Raw genomic sequence first — 17,627 nt, forward strand, 5'->3', positions numbered from 1 at the left:
CCATTTCCCTTAGTCCAGTCCGAGAAGATGTGCAACTGGGGATTCAGTAGAGCTAAAAGCAAAGCCAGTGTCCAAATTTTCCATTCTGTGGTGAAGCTGGGTCCAGTACAGCACTAGGCTAGTTACAGTCCATCAGTCCATTGTGTGGGGCTCACATGGCTGTAGGCCATGCAGGCGAATGTAGGAGTGTGAGAGCCCCCGCAATCCAGGAGTCAAGAGCAACACACCAAGTGGCAAGAGTGCCAAGAGAGAAAACTCCTTTGATTAGGAGATTAAATATCACATGCTTGCAGTGGTCACACCTACTCTGGCCAGTGACCTGTTCCCAGGTGTGACTGACAGACAAGTACCTTCCCTATATCACCCAGACTTGACTGGGCATGCCTATGTAATGGCCTTCTCTTTGCTCCTTTCCAGGTATTAATAACTGGGTTAAATTGCAATAGTATAGTACCAAGAGCAATAGTGTTTGAAAAATATAGATAAGTTTACTACCATGTTTTGTTTTAGAAATTAGATGCTATTGGGATTGTTGCACTGAATTAGATCTGCTGGGAAATACTGCAGTGATACACAAAAAATGTATAGTAATTTTTTTATTTTTTTTTAATCACTGCCTTTCACCCTTTCCACTCTGTATCACTATCGTGTATGGGAAACTGATGGATTTGAAATGCCTCAAATTTAATATGTTCAAAATGCCATTTTTTTCCGTCATAAACCTGGATCTATTTCTATTTATGTATGTTCAACCTTTTGACTAATAACCCTGAACCTTTCCTTTTTTATTGCCTTCCCAGCCCAAACAATTACCTGGTACTGCTCCTTCCTCCATAATATTGCATTATCTGCCTACTCATTTTCTCACCAGATCTCAGACTTCAGTACCTCCCACAGGGAGCAAGGCTGTAACCTCCTATCTGCTTCTCCTTTCCAACTCTACATATTTTTGTTGCTGGATTAATGTTATCTCATTCTCATCATGACCCAAATTTGAATAAAGAAGAAAAAAAGGTTCCTCTCTTTGTCAACAGAATGAAGTCCTATACCCCTTGGCCAGGCTTTCAGCAACTACACAGTGAGGCCCCACCTGCCTGTCTTATGTTCTTTGACATATAGCAATTCTTTACACACCCCATGTTCCAGGAAAACTGAATCACTCCCTGTTCCTAACGCATAACCAGTATTTTCTTGAATTTTAATTTTGTCTCATATTATTCTCTTCACTTGGCATCCCCCTTCTGCATTTTTCAAGACTTGAGAAATTCCACCTCTTCCACAAAGGTTTCCTTGTTCTTGCCCCTAGTCATTTTTCTTAAATATTGAGGGAATGGAAATAAAGAGGAATTTATAATTCCCTAATGTACCCAAAGTTTTGTCATAATCAACTTTATTTACATGTGCCTCTCTCATTGCATTTTAACAACTTGAGCATCAGATAAGTTTTTAACCTGTGTGTCGTTAATTGTATAGTAATATTTAATGTGTTTGTTATTGTGGGCCCTCATAGATAGTGAATGACCGTGGCAGAAAGAATGAAAGTTGAGTGGGAGGCATTGTGAAGGAGTGTGAGGTGGTTAAGTTGAACCCAGAGTCCAACTGCAGGATTCAAACCCTGGCCTTGCCATTTATTAACTGTATGACCCTGACCCTGGGAAATTGCTTAAACCAATCTGTGTCTCAGATTTTTCATCGCTAAAATGGGATAATGATGAGACCTGTTCCATAGGGTTTCTCTTAGGTTAAATTCAATGACGTTTGTAAAACTTAAACATTGCCATTTGTGACAACTTGAATGGATATTGAGAGTATTATGCTAAGTGAAATATGTCAGGAAAGGACAAGAACCATGTTTTCACTCATATGTGGATACAAAACAAAAAGCAACAAATGAAAAAACAAAACAAACTCATACAGACAACAGCCTGGTGGTTGCCAGAGGAAAAGGGGATCAGATATATGGTGATGGGAATCTAGACTTTGGGTGGTGAGCACACAATAAAGTATACACATGTTGTATTATAAAGTTGTACACTTGAAACTTATATAATGTTATTAACCAGTGTTAAACCCCAATAAATTTAATAATTAAAAAAGAAACTTAGAATAGTCCCTAACATATAGTAAGTTCTATATAAATTTACCTCTTATTAGTACTGACAAGGCTAGAGTTCTAATCTTCTCTGGCTAGGTTCTCTAATAACACTGATAGTATATGTGTTATTTTATTTAGTGCTAAACTTTCTCAATTTCAGCATTATTTCATTATCATGAATGTATATTCAACTGTCTTATTGGGGTGAGTATAGTTAGTAAATAATTTATTGAAAATATTAGCTCATAATTTTTGTCCAGAAGATAAAATGTTAATACCAAACAAAATACTTAAGAAAATTTCATGATGTGTAAAAATTTGCCAAATTATATCTACCATTTTAGAGAATATGCATGCATATTCTCCAGGCTGTTGAAGTCCCAGGGCTTTTATGTTTGAGGTTAAATTTCATATATTCTTGCTTTTGAACATTTGATCTATTATTTAATATAGTTTAGCTCAGTTCACATAGGGTAATTTTATATCTAATTAACTCATTTATCTTTTCCCTAGTTTTAAGTATTCAAAAGAAAGTGTGGTTTGGGAAATGCATTTTTAAGACTCTGTGAGAATCCATGGCAGAACTGCTATTTCTGAGTTAGGTTTTTTATACATAATTTAGAAGGTAGATATAAGGGAATTCTCTAAAATCTTTTCCTACAGCAGACAGAATGCTACTTGATTCATATATAACATCATACAGGCAATGCACTCTTCAGAATAAGAGAACAACTTCATTTCCTCTTGTTCTCTTTGTTGTATGAAATTACAAAATGAATTTTAGTTACCTTGTAGTTGTTGGCTTATCCTCCATGGTCAAGAAAAAGGGAGGAAGGGCTTTTTGTTTTTGTTTTTGTTTTTGAAGGAGATTACTTCAAAGAAGATGGGTCAGTGTGGAGGGGATGTTAGGGTCCAAGAACTTTTCTTTTTTTTAATCTTTATTGTTGAAAGCATTACAAATGTCCCCATTTCCCCCCCAATTAAACCCTTCCATCCCACATCCACTCCACCCCCAGGCCTTCCCCATACCAATGTCTGTGTCCATGGGTTATGCTTATAAACATAAAAGTTATTGGATTAATCTCTCCCCACTCATTCCCCCATCCCTTCCTTCCCTCTGAGATCCCTCAGTCTGTTCCATGCTTTTATGTCTCTGGATCTATTTCATTCATCAGTTTATTTTGTTTATTACATTCCACATATGAGTGATATCATGTGATACTTGTCTTTCTCTGGCTTATTTCACTTAGCATAAACCTTTCCAGGTCCATCCATGCTGTCCCAAAGGGAAAGCGGTCTTTCTTTGCAGATGCATAGTATTCCATAGTGTAAATGTACCACACTGCTTTTTTATCGACTCATCTACTGATGGGCACTTGGGCTGCTTCCAGATATTAGCTATTGTAAATTACACTGCTATGAACATAGAAGTGCATAAGTTCTTTCTGATTGGTGTTTCAGGTTTCTTAGGATATATTCCTAGAAATGGGATCAGTGGGTCAAATGGCAGTTCCATTTTTAATTTTTTTAAGGAACCTCCATACTGCTTTCTATAGTGGCTGCACCAGTTTGTATTCCCACCAGCAGTGTACTACAGTTCCCTTTTCTTCACACCCTCGCCAGCACTTGTCTTTAGTTGATTTGTTGATGGTAGCCATTCTTTCAGGTGTGAAATGATACCTCATTATGGCTTTAATTTGCATCTCTCTGATAATTAGTGACCTTGAGCATTTTTTCATATGTCTCTTGGCCATCTCTATGTCCTCTTTGGAGAAATGTCTATTTAGGTTCTTTGCCTATTTTTAATTGGATTGTTTGTCTTCTTTTGTTAAGTTGTATGAGTTCCTTGTATATTTTGATATTAACCCTTTATCAGATGTGTTGTTGGCAAATACATTCTCCCATACAGTGGGCTACGTTTTCGTTTTGTTGATGGTTTCTTTTGCTGTGCAGAAGCTTTTTATATTGATGCAGTCCCATTTGTTTACTTTCTCCTTTGTTTCTCTTGCCTTGGAGATGTATTGGCAAACATATTGCTATGTGAGATGTCTGAGATTTTGCAGCCTACTTTTCCTTCTAGGATTTTATGGTTTCACGTCTTACATTTAAGTATTTTATCCATCTTAAGTTTATTTTTGTGTATGGTGTAAGTTGGTTGTCTAGTTTCATGTTTTTGCATGTACCTGACCAATTTTCCCAACACCATTTACTCCACTGTTTCCTCTTGCCTCCTTTTGTCAAATATTGATTGAGCATAGTGGATTGGGTAGATTTCTGAGTTCTCTGTTCTTTTGCACTGATCTATATGTCTGTTCTTGTGGCAGTACCAGGCTGTTTTGATTGCAGTGTCTTTATAGTATAACTTGATATCTGGTATTGTGATCCCTCCTACTTTGTTCTTCTTTCTCAAGATTGCTGTGGCTAGTTGGGGTGTTTTTTGGTTCCATATCAATTTACTAAGTGTTTGTTCTGGATCTGTAAAATGTGCTGTTGGTATTTTACTAGGGATTGCATTGAATGTATAGATTGTTTTGAGTAGTATGGACATTTTAATGATGTTAATTCTTTCAATCCATGAACATGGTATATTCTTCCTTTTGTTTATATCTTTCTCTATCTCTTTTTTGCAATGTCCTACAGGTTTTACCTTCTTGGTTAAATTTATCCTTAAGTATTTAAATTTTTTTGTTGCAGTGGTAAATGGGATTTTTGTTTTGTTTTGTTTTTCTTTCTGAGAGTACATTATTTGTGTATAAAAATGCCATTCACTTCTGGGTGTTAATTTTGTATCATGCTACCTTGCCAAATTCATTTATTAAATCCAGTATTTTTTTGGTGGAGTCTTTAGGATTTTTTATGTACAATATCATGTCATCTGCAAATAATGGCAGTTTTACTTCCTCCTTTCCAGTTTGGATGCCTTTTATGTTTTGTTTTTGTCTGATCTCTGTGGCTAGGACCTCTAATACTATGTTGAATATGAGTGGTGAAAGTGGACACCCCTGCCTTGCCCCTGTTCGTAGGGGAGATTATTTTAGTTTTTCCCCATGGAGTATGATGTTTGCTGTAGGTTTGTCATATATGGCCTTTATTATGTTGAGGTATGCTCCCTCTATTCTCACTTTGCTGAGAGTTTTTATCAAAAATGGGTGTTGGATTTTATTGAATGCTTTTTCTGCATCTTTTGATAAGATCACATGATTTTTGCCTTTCAGCTTTTTTAGGTGATGTATGACGTTTATTGATTTGTGAATACTGTACCAGCCTTGTATCCCTGGAATAAATCCCAGTTGGTCATGGTGTATGATCTTTTTGATATATTGCTGGATCCAATTTGCTAATATTTTGTTGAGGATTTTAGCATCTATGTTCATAAGGCATATTGGCCTGTAATTATCTTTATTTGTAGTGTCTTTAACTGGTTTTGGAAATAGGCTAATGCTGGCCTTGTAAAAAGAGCTTGTAAGTGTTCCTTCCTCTTGGATTTTTTGGAATAGTTTTAGGAGGGTAGGTGTTAGCTCTTCTTTGAATGTTTGGTAAAACTCCCCTGTGAAGCCATCTGGACCAGGGCTTTTGTGTGTTGGGAGCCCTTTGATTATAGCTTCAACTTCATCAGCAGTTATTGGTCTATTCAGGTTTTCTAACTCTTCCTGATTGATTATTGGAAGGTTGTATTTTTGTAGCAATTAATTAGTTTCATCCAGGTTGTCCAGATTGGTGGCATATAGTTGTTCGTAGTATTTTCTTATAATCCTTTGTATTTCTGTTGGGTCAGTTGTCACTTCACCTCTTCCATTTCTGATTTTGTTTATTTGGGTCCTCTGTCTTTGTTTCTTCATTAGTCTGGCTAAAGGTTCATCAACCTGGTTTACCTTTTCAAAGAACCAGCTCTTGGTTCATTGATCTTTTGTATTTTTTTTATTTTTTATTCTCAATGTCATTTATTTCTGCTCTGATCTTTATTTCCTTCCTTCCACTTACTCTGGACTTTTCTTGTTGCTCTCTTTCTAAGTCTTTAAGTTGTAGGGTTGGATAGCCTCTTAGAAGTTTTTCTTGTTTTTTGAGGTAGGCTTGTAGGGCTATAAACTTCCCTCTCAGGACTGCTTTCATTGTGTCCCAAGATTTGGAGTTGTTACGTGTTCATTTTCATTTATTTCCAGGAATTTTTTTATTTCTTTCTTGACCTCTTTGGTAACCCATTCATTGTTTAAAAACATGCTATTTAGCCTCCATTTGTTTGAATGTTTTTAAGTGTTTTTATTGTAGTTGATTTCTGATTTCATGCCATTGTGGTCTGAGAAGATGCTTGATATGATTTCAATTTTCTTGAATTTGTAGAGACTTGTTTTGTGTCCTTACATATGGTTTATCTTTGAGAATGTTTATCTTTGAGAAGAATGTATATTCTGCAGCTTTGGAATGGAATGTTTTGTAAATGTCAATTAAATTCATCTGATCTACTGTGTTATTTAGGGTCACTGTTTCCTTGCTGATTTTTTGTCTGGAAGACCTATCCAGTGAAGTCAGTGGAGTGCTGAAGTCCCCTAGTATGACTGTATTGCTGTCAATCTCTCCCTTAAAGTCCTCTAGAAGATTTTTTTAAAAATTTAGGTGCTCTTATATTGGGTGCATATATGTTTATCAGGGTAATATCCTATTGTTGGATGGACCCCTTTAGTATTATTTAATGCCCTTTCTTATCTTGTTATGGTCTTCAATTTGAAGACTGTTTTGTCTGATGTGAGTATTCCTACCCCAGCTTTTTTTTCATTTTCAGTATCATAGAAACTGTGTTAGTCTTTTGTCCTGAGGTGGGTCTCTTATAGACAGCATATATTTGGATCATTTTTTCTTATCCATTCAGCCACCCTATGTCTTTTTATTGGGGCATTTAATCCATTTACATTTAAGGTTATTATTGATAGATACTTATCTATTGCCATTTTAATTCTTGATGTCTATTTCTCCCCCCTCCCCCCCCATTTCTACTTCTAATTACAGCAGTCCGTTTAACATTTCCTGCAATGCTGGTTTGGTGGTGATAAACTCCTTTAGCCTTTTTTTTTTGGTCTGGGAAGCTCTTTATTTCACCATCAATCTTGAATGATAGTCTTGCTGGATATAGTAGTCTTGGTTTCAGGTTCTTGTTTTCCATTACCTTGAATACTTTATGCCATTCCCTTCTGGCCTGTAGAGTTTCTGATGAGAAGTCAGCTGACAGCCTTATGGTAGCTCCTTTGTGTTAACAGATTGCTCTTCTCTAGCTTCCTTTAAGATTCTCTCTTTGACTTGAATTCTTGGCATTTTAATTACGAGGCATCTGGGCTCTTTGGGTTCTTCTTGCTTGGGGCTCTCTGTGCCTCCTGAGCCTGTGTGACTTTTTCCTTGACCAGGTTAGTGAAGTTTTCTGCTATTATTTCTTCAAACAGGTCCTCTAACCCTTGCTTACTTTTGACCTCTTTTGACACTCCTATAATGCAAATATTGTTACATTTCATGTTGTCCCACAGTTACTTCAGACTGTTCTCCTGTTTCTTAATTGTTTTTTTCTTTTTGGATCTCTAATTGAGTGATTTTTTTCTATCCTGTCTTCTAATTCATTGATCTAATCCTCAACTTCCTCTAATCTGCTGTTTATTCCTTCCAATGTATTCTTTATTTCTGCTATGTCATTCTTCATTTCCTTCATAGTTTCTGTATCTTTTTTCGTCCTTACAATCAGTATTCTGAACTGTATATGATAGATTGTTTATCTTTGTTTCATTTAGCTATTTTTCTGGAGACTTCTCTTCTTTCTCATTTGGGGCTTGTTTTTTGTCTCCCCATTTTGGCTGCCTGTTTCAGTTTGTTTCTTTGTATTAGGTAGATCTGCTAGGACTCTCAATCTTTTGGAGGGTCTCTAGTGCAGGCCAATGTCAGGAACAGTTTATGACTGGCTCTCAGTTACCCTGTTTGGAGCTATCAACAACCCTCGGCTTGAGGTCCCTCTGCTGGGGCTGGGTGCAGTTGGACAGGACCAAGATGCACACCAAAGTCTGCTTTTCCAAGGTCAGGGTCCCGAAGCAGATTAGGCAAAGACTCAAAGCACTCTGAGGTCTGTCTCTGCCTGCAGACTGATTAATCTGATTCTCTTCATTAACCTCAGGCTGTAGAAACTCCTATTGGTAGGGTGAGAGGTTTTCCAGCAGGGTGGGACAATTGCTTCCCCTTCCTCCACACCCAGGCAAAAGCAGCCTGTTGTCTTCCTGAGAAAGATGTCCTCTGCTATATGGGGAATGACTTGGCACAGGAATCCAGGTGAGTGCCTTCTGATACCACTATCCAAAGCCCACAACCTTAGATTCTCCTTGCACAGCCCCAGTCCACTCTGCCCTCCCTCTGCTGAAGCCCAAGGTGAGTGGCTGTGCACAAAACTCTGTGCATTGGCTGTTTAAGAGAGTGCCTGCAGTTCCAGCCAGCTCTCCCTGGAAGGCAGAAACCCTGCTGTTTTTCACAACCAGTTGTTATGTGGGCACCATTCTCAGTTCTGGTGCTCTTGGCTAGGAAGCCCAACCTGGGGTCTAGGCCCCAGAATTCTCAGTTGGAACCCCCTGTAGCTGAGATATTCCTCTGGACCTTCAGCTGCTAACTGCTAGCCCAGCCAGCCCTCTTGCACCTCCATACTTCCTACCATTCTCTGTGTGGTTTCCACTTTTCCTCCTTGGTTATGAGGGTACTCTGTAGCTCATTTTCAGTTGATTATTCAGGCTGATTTTGCTATATTTTAGTTGTAATTCCAGTTTGATCGCTGGAGAGTGTCAGTGTAGCTTCCACTCAGTCCACTGCCATCTTTAATCTCCTGGGTCCAAGAACCTGTTAAATACAGGAATTCTTCGAATTCTTCTTCTTCTTCTTTTTTTTTTTTTTTAATATATCTTTATTGATTTCAGAGAGAGGAAAGGAGAGGGAGAGACAGAAACATCAATGATAAGAGAGTCATTGATCGAGCCCGCAACCCGGGCATGTGCCCTGACTGGGAGTTGAATGCCGATTGCCTGGATCCTAGGTCAATGCTCAACCGCTGAGCCACGCCTGGCCGGGCAGGAATTATTCTTCTTATATGCATTGAAATTGAGACTAGTTATGTATGTCCCACCACTGGAGATGGATTTTGTTAGGGTAGGGTGTTCTAATAGCAGGCATACATTGCTGTTTGAAGTAGAAGCCATAATATCGGAGAAGTTCAACAGTAAGATAACCATCAACTATATGTTATTAGATAGTACCTGATTTGTTACTAAGTGATTGGTTAAGTAGTCTTTTTAGATGATTTGGAGGTTGATCTGGACAATGAAGGTATGTAAGAAGAGAGTCCCAGGCAGGAGAAACACAAGCAAAATATTTGATCGGGAGGCTTCTGGTTAAGATGTAGCATACGTAAATCCAGTACTTGCATCCTCCCAAATCCCCATCAAAATTACAGCTAAACTATGGAACAACCATTATTCAAAACTGCCTGAAATCTGGCTGAATGGAAATCCTACAATTAGGAAGTAAGGAGGAAGCCACATAGAGAATGGTAGGAGGGGCAGAGATGCAGAATGGGCTGTTCGCACACTCACATGGTGGCAGTTTTGACTCTGGAGGGATGTCTTGGCTGTGGACAGTCCCCCTGTGGAATGGGGGTCCCAGACACACCAGACCCTTCAGCCCAGGGTTCCAGTGCTGGAAGAGAATTCCCTGTATCTCTGGGCTATAAAAACCAGGGGTTGTGGCTGAGTGACATGGAGGCCACTGGAGTCCCAGGAATTCCTTGTAAAGGGCCTGGACACAGACTTCTTGGCCTCACTCCCTCTGAGCTTTAGCATTGGGGCAGCAGCTTGAAAGGAATCACAGAGTTACAGGGAGGAACTAAATTGTCTGGCATCAGGGCAAGAGCTGAGGGGGCTCTTTTTCTCCCACATAAAAGTGCTGGCAGTAACCATTTTTCCTTTGCTAAGCTCTCCCCACCACAGAGCCGCCAGGCAGGAGCCATATCTGAGTCTCCGTCAACCTGGCTCACACTGTTTGTCCTGCCTTGGTGATTCCCTGAAACCCAGCCTAACCTAAATGTCCAGCTCATCCAAATCATTTTCAGTGGCTTTTTCACAACTGGCCTCTGTTGCCTCATGCTTTGGAATTTTCTAAAATCTCTCAAACATGCAGTAGCTGGCCACAGTGTGCCCCATACCTCTCGATATGTGGCCCTACGACCAGCACTAGCAGCAGCCTGCCTTGGTTCACAGTTTTGCCTCTCTTGGGTTCCTCCAAGCCCACCATAAGTAGCAGCCACCTGCAGATTGCTCTGTAGCTCATGCTGGATGGCCCCAGGCAGAGCATAGGCAGTGGCTAATTTTGCACCTCCCAGGAGGCCCCAGGGGAGTGCACCTGGCAGTCAGCTTCAGAGCATGCCAGATTACAACTCTACTACCTCCATGAGTGACACACTCAAGAGGTGAACTCTTTGAGCACCAAAGCCCCAGTGAAGCAAGTCCTGCTTCTTAGAGTCTGTTCCTGCACAGCAGCTCTTCTGCTGTATTTGCAGCTGGTCCTCACAGCCAATTAGCCTGGAGGTCAGTTCCTCCCAGTGATGCCAAGAGCAATCAAGGCTCAACAACAACAGGACAGTGCACACAGTCCTGGAATTTCCAGCTCAGGTGACTGTGGAGGCTGAGCCACTGGGCCCTAAAGGACACCTACTACACAAGGCCACTCCACCAAGACTGAGAGACATAGCAGCTATACCTAATACATAGAGACACAGATACAGGGAAGTAGCCAAAATGCAGAGAAAACAAAACATGCTGCAAATGAAAGAACAGGAGAAATTTCTAGAGAAAGAACGAAATGAAATGGAAGCAAGCAAACTACCAGACACAGTTCAAAACAGTGGTTATAAGGATGTTCATGGAACTTAATCAGAACTTCAAGGAACTTAGAACAGTAACAAAATAAAAAATGACCAGTCAGAATTGAAGTCTACACTACCTGAAATGAAGAATAATTTACAGGGAATCAGCGGTAGAGTAGAGGACACCAAGAATCAAATCAGCAATTTGGAATATGAGAAAGGAGAAAAACACCCAATCAGAACAGCAGAAAGAAAAAGCAATCCAAAAATGGGAAGATAGGATAAGGAGCTCTAGGACAACGCCAAGCTTACCAACACTCCCATCTTGGGGTTGCTGGAGGGAGAAATAATTTGAAAACCTATTTGAAAAAATAATGAGAAAAAACTTCCCTTACCGTGTGAAAGAAATAGACATACAAGTTCAGGATGTGAGGAGAGTCCCAAAAAAGATGAATCCAAAGAGGCCCACCCCAAGACAGATCATAATTAAAATGCCAAAGGTTAAAGACAAAGAGAGAATCTTAAATGCAGCAAAAGAAAAGCAGTTAGTTACCTCAATGGAGGTCCCATAAGACTGTCAGCTGATTCCTCAACAGAAACTTTGTAGGCCAGAAGAGAGTGGCAGGAAATATTCTAAGTGATGAAAATCAAGGACCTACAATCAAGATTACTCTACCTAGCAAAGCTATCATTTAGAATTAAAGGACACATAAAGATCTTCCCAGACAAAAAAAAAACTAAAGGAGTTCATCATCACCAAACCAGCATTGCATGAAATGTTAAAAGATCTTCTTTAGAAGAGGAAAGAAAAAAGATAAATTATATGAACAATGATATGGCAATAAATACATATCTATTAACAATTGAATCTAAAAATTAAATGAACAAATAGAACAGAAACAGACTCATAGAACATTTTGATGGTTGCTGGATGGGAGGGCAATTGGGAGGATGGGTGAAAAAGGTGAAGAGATTTATTAGTACAAATTAGTAGTTATAGTGTATACATGAGGGTGTAAAGAACAACATAGGAAATATAGTCAATAATATTCTAATAACTATGTTCATTGTCTGGAAGGTATGAGGTTTTTGGGGATGAAAGTTTTGTAATGTCTAAACTGGGGTATATACCCGCAACTAATGTAATATTTTATGTCTACTGTAATAGAAAAATAAAAAAATGATTATATACGTGAATGATTGGAAAGTGTAACATATTTGCTGAACAATGAAAGAACTAATTTGTATAGATAATGGAATTATCCAAGAGGTTAGGAAATTAGATTGGTGTAAAACATGGGAGAACCTGAATACTAGGCTTATGGTGTTTGGGTATCATCTCTCTCATATTTATTTGTTCTCATCATTTACTCCCTCTTCTCCTTTCTCCTCCCATCCCTTCATCCCTCCATCCCTGTGAGATTTTAGCCTGATTAGTGTAGTCAGAATCATGTAGAAATGGACCCAAGTGAAGAGTGGATAGTAAAGAAGATCAGTTCAGTTTTACTTTGAGGTCATTGGGGTGGGGTGCTTGAAAGGAAATGCTTTGCCTTCAATTGGAGATGGAGAGCTGGAACTCAGGAGAGAGACATTGTATTGAGAAATGACTGCAGACACTGATGTCTAGAACAACCAAGGGCCAATATGTGCTTGTAGGCTGAGAGAGCGAGTGGGTCAGCACATAAATCAGGAATGATCAGAGTCAGTAGGTTAGAGTTATGCACTGTCTTTATGATATATATAATTTGTGATTCAGATGATGGTGGAGAATTAACAGGTGTATTGATAAAGTAATTTGCTAATACCTAAAGCTTTTGGTCAGTGTTTTAAGGCTATGTTGGAAAACCCATGCATATGGCACTGTCAATATAAATCAAATACTGGGCAACTAGAAAATTATGTGGTAAAGTGTTGGTTAGAGCGTTCTTTTGGAATTAGTGTTAGGTTTGTGTTGGTTATTTTTCATGATGGAATATTTGTAACTTACCAGATTTACAGATAATATAAATACAGTGGACCAGCACATGAATTTATCTTAGGGGAAACACTAAATTTTCATGACAGTGCAAATCCTAGTCTATTTTGTGTTTTTAATGTTAAAAGATAAAGATGAATATTAGAAGAATAAAACAATATAATATGTCTGAAAAGAGTTACGCCATAATTAGAGTGGGATCACAGAGGGGGAAAAAAAAAAGAATTGATTTTGTCGGTGGGTGAAAGAAGGACACAATTGACACTAGAGTTAGCATGTACAAAGGCTTCAGTATGGAAAAACACAGCCATTAATCCCCTGTCTAGTGATTGACAATATTAAGATAAAGACAGTTATCCTGGTTCTAGAAAATAGATTAATCACAGAGGGCAGTGATGCTTAATAGTGCTGTGTGAAAGGCCCTTTTAAAAGATCTTTTTTTCTTTAAAATATGAGATTTAATGAATCCAAGTATTTGATACTTATAGTTTTTAAAGCACTACAAGAATGATATCGCAAGTTATAAAATGGAGCTGTTGGGTTAAACGTAGTAAAGCTAATCTTGTGGTGTGTTTAAAATTTTCTTAACTGCCAGGTACTTGGCCACCAACACAGGTTTTTGGTCCTCTCCAGGGCTTCTGCAAAGGGGGATTTGCTGGTCATCTCTGAGACCTCTCTTCTCAGAGCTGTTTCCATAGAATGCAAGAAGTTTGAGATTTGCAAGTCAAGACTAATAGACTGCTGCATGAGGTCAACATTTTCTCTACCCCTCCAACTCCATTTTTAATATTTCCATCTTCACAAACCCATCGTGATACTGTAAGCCAGGAAAAACATCTATCACTGAATTCCCACAGTACTTGACCAGTAGCTTTCTTGTATCAATTATATTGTTTTACATACAGTTTTTACTGTCATCTTTATAAAGTGTAAACTTCTGTAAGGCCACAATTTTTGTAGCTACTGAAGAGTTTGCAATAGCCCTTGCTGTACAGACTGTAGAATAGAGCAGAGTTAACAAAGCAGTCATGAGCCATTCAAGTCAACATTGTTAAGAGCCTAAGTCCTACTGTCCCTTTCCAAAGAATTTAACAAATCTCTGTAAGGGTAGGATTGATGATGTGTAGGTCTGAGCTGGCCATTTTCCATGGCTTATGTTTGAAAGCCATTACTACCTCATTTAGAACAAACAAATAAAAGCTTCTATACAGAAGATTCTCCTAGAACATGGCTTTCTACCTCTTTTGTGTTAACCACCCCTTTGAGAATCTTTGGTAAGCTATGAAATTTAAACAATTCCCCAAGGAAAAAAAATACATATCTCTACCAGTTTTTCCCCACAACTGGAATGGGTTCATAGACTTCCACAGGTTCAGGTTAAAAACTCCCTAGCCCAGAGAAATCTTGAGTGTGGGAACAGTAATCCCTGTGTAATGAACAGGAGGAAAATAAAACTGTATTTTCTGTGCTAAATGTTTGTCAAACCAGTGTAATATTTTGATAAGTGGTAAAAGCCTCTGTGTAACAGGTACTAGAGGCATTGAAGAGAATAAAGATACATTTGGGCATCTGTTATTGTCAGGGTTGAATGAGCCTCTTTAAAAGACTTGGAAAATATTCTGTACCAAGAAAGGACATGTGTGAGGTAAGTAATTTATCATTGCATAAAGTGTTGAAATCAGGAATTTAAAGTAAAAGAAAATGGAGTTAAGGTGAAGTCCTTGTGGAGTGAGGACTTGCCTCTGGCCCCTGCCACAAACTCCATTAGCTCAAATCTGGCACTAGAGTCAGGTGTGTCAGCACCATTTTAAAGTCTGATGCCTCCCACCTACAAACCGTCCATTCAGGCTTTTCTTTTTTCTTCTCTTATTTTTGGGGGTGGGGGTGGGGGTTGGGAGTTGGGAGTGGGGTGGAGGTGTTATGCAAAACCAAGTTCTCTGGAGGGTTCAAAAAAACAACAACTTATTTTCACCGTGACAGTATGTACAACGATACTTGCCAAATGAAATGTACTTGAAGTAGCTAGGGAAACGCTCCACCACACTAAAAAGTAGAGAGTGTCTTAGTCAAGGACTCACAGTACCTGAATTCTGGTCTGCCTCAACTATGTGGTTCTAGGTTTTACTCTACATTACTCTAGATTGGATTGGATGCAGGTTGTGAGGGAAAGAGGTCAATGATGAAACCTAGGTTTTGGGCTTGATCAACTGGGTATATAGGCATGCCATTTATATGACATGACATTACAGTAGTCCCCTTACCTGCAGGGGTACTTTATGAGACACCCCCCCTCCCCCCAGTGGATCAGCCTGAGACCATGGGTAGCATCGAGTTCTGTATATATTGTTTTTTTCATATACATACAGACCTATGATAAAGTTTAATTTATAGGTGTATTCGTTTTTGAGATGACATAGAAACTCCTTTACAATAAGGATTTAGTTTATAAAGATCTTGCCAATTTTTAACCTTGTTTTAAAATGAATTTAATTTATTTTTTTATATTTTAGATTTTATTTTTGTTTAAAATATTACAGATGTCCCTTTTTCTCCCCAGTGACCCGGTCCACCCCGTCCCATCCCCCTCCCCAGTTCCTCTCTGCACCATTGTCCATGTCCTTGGGTTGTGCATATATGCATATAAATTCTTTAGTTACTCTCTCCCCCTCCACTCACCCACTCTCCTCCATCCCTCTGACATTCGTCAGTCTCATCTATGCTTCCATGTCATTGAATCTATTCTGTTCATCAGTTTATTAAAATAAGTTCTTTAGGTTCCACGTATAAGCAAGATCATGTGATATTTGTCTTTCGCTGCCTGGCTTATTTCACTGAGCATAATTTTCTCTAGGTCCATCCATACTGTCCCAAAGGGTACAAGATTCTTCTTTACAGCTGCATAGTATTCCATAAATTTAATTTTTAAAATCAACTTAGGAACATATTTTTTAGAAAGGTAACCACAGATCTTTCTTTTAACTAAACAAATAGACTTTCTGTTTATGCTGGAGGCAGAGTGATCTTTCCTTTCCAAAGCTCAGATCTGATCATGTCATTCAGCTTTTTTTTTTGGGGGGGGGGTGGAATGTAAACATTGCTTTATTATTTCTTTGCTTGGTGATCTGATTTCCCACCCCTCCTCTGTGTTCCACTGCTGAAAAGCTGTGTAACAGTTGACCACATTTTTAGCTCCATGCAATTCCCTTCCTTTTCTTTTTTATGATATCTTTCTACAAAAGAGGTAAAACCTTTTAATGACTTCTCATTGGTGTTGGAACCAACTTCATAGTTCCTAATGTGAAGATTGGCTTATAAAGTAGCCCTACCCGTCTCTCCAGGCTCATCTCCCAAGTCCCCCTTCCTCCAACCCCAGAGTATTTAATTTCCCAAACCATTGTGTCTAGTCTCAACTCCAGACTTTTGGTGCCCTCTTACTTGAACATCTCCCCCTTTTCTTTACTCTCCATATACATTCCAACACCATCATCCCGCTGACCTGGTTTGCTCCTACTTACCTTTTCCTAAGGCAGTTTTTAAAGGGTAACATGGTCAGTTTGTTAGTTATTTAACAAATGGACAAATCTGTACTCTCCTGGGTGTTTAATATTGTACTCAGTGCTAATCCCATCTTAGATTGATCTTTAGTAAGGCATGGTTGTCTTGTGTGGTGCAGGTTTCTTAATGATAGGAATGGAAGAGGGGAAGGAATGAGTTCAGAGAAATGTCTGCATGCTTCACATCCATAGCCACCAGTGCTTCCCATATTGTGCATGACTCATAGGTCTGCTTCAGTTTAACAGGTTTTTTAATGGATTAATAAAGGAGAATTGAATGAATACTTGGGGGGAAAGGAATCATGAGGCAAGTTACAGGAAGTTATAGAAAAAGTTGAGGATTATTTCAGTGGAGAAATGAAAGTAATTTTCCATGTAAATGGAAGATATCTTAAAAATGGTGATAGCATGCTTTTTTTTTTTGGCTTTCAATCTAATTTAGAACAAGAGTGGAATTTTAATGTGGTCCCAGTCTGTGAAAGAATGGAAGCATGTCTTGGCAGTGTGAGTTTGTTGGTACTAGAATGAGGCATATATGAAGAACTTGAATGGTAGAAAATTATATCAATCAAATAGTACTTTTATAGTTTAGCACTAATACAAACTTGTTATAAAAATGAAGAGACTGTTTTCTAAAAGAACAAAGAAAGAAGTGAAGCGTTACTCAGTATCTCACAGTCCAGAAATGCATTCTCGGAATTCGAAAGAACAAATCATGAGATGTATCTATATGGAACTATTTAGGATTGACCTTCATGAAGACAGAAGGGTGAGCTCAATAAACTTAACGACAACTTAATGAAATCTGAAGGAAATGAGGACTTTTTGGTTTAGAGCTGTTGTATACGGTTTGGGTGGAGAATTATTATAATTAGAGTTTTTGGTAAACTGAGCTATTAACCTTAGAGATTTATTAATTTTTTTGTGAACAAAAGCACAATGGTAAGTGCCCAAGAAGTTTAATTGGTCAGCCATTCTAATTAAACAGCCTTTATTGTTCTCTTTTTAATAGGTAGCTGAGAAAATTTATTTTAGAAAGTTTTGAGTCATTTAGGTTTTACTTTAATCTGTAGGTCACTGTAATTAAGTAATCACATATGTATAATTTCTGAGTTTTTTTGTGTGTTTTTTTTT

General features: G+C 38.5%; 1 protein-coding gene across 7 annotated transcripts in view; it reads left to right on the forward strand.

Annotated features, from left to right (window-relative positions):
* CADPS2 (calcium dependent secretion activator 2) overlaps nucleotides 1-17,627 on the forward strand; it is a 536,766-nt gene that overhangs the window by 195,971 nt on the left and 323,168 nt on the right. The window lies entirely within an intron of this gene.

This window comes from Miniopterus schreibersii (genome assembly GCF_964146895.1).
Source record: "Miniopterus schreibersii genome assembly, chromosome: 9".
In the NCBI taxonomy this organism is placed as follows: Eukaryota; Metazoa; Chordata; class Mammalia; order Chiroptera; family Miniopteridae; genus Miniopterus; species Miniopterus schreibersii.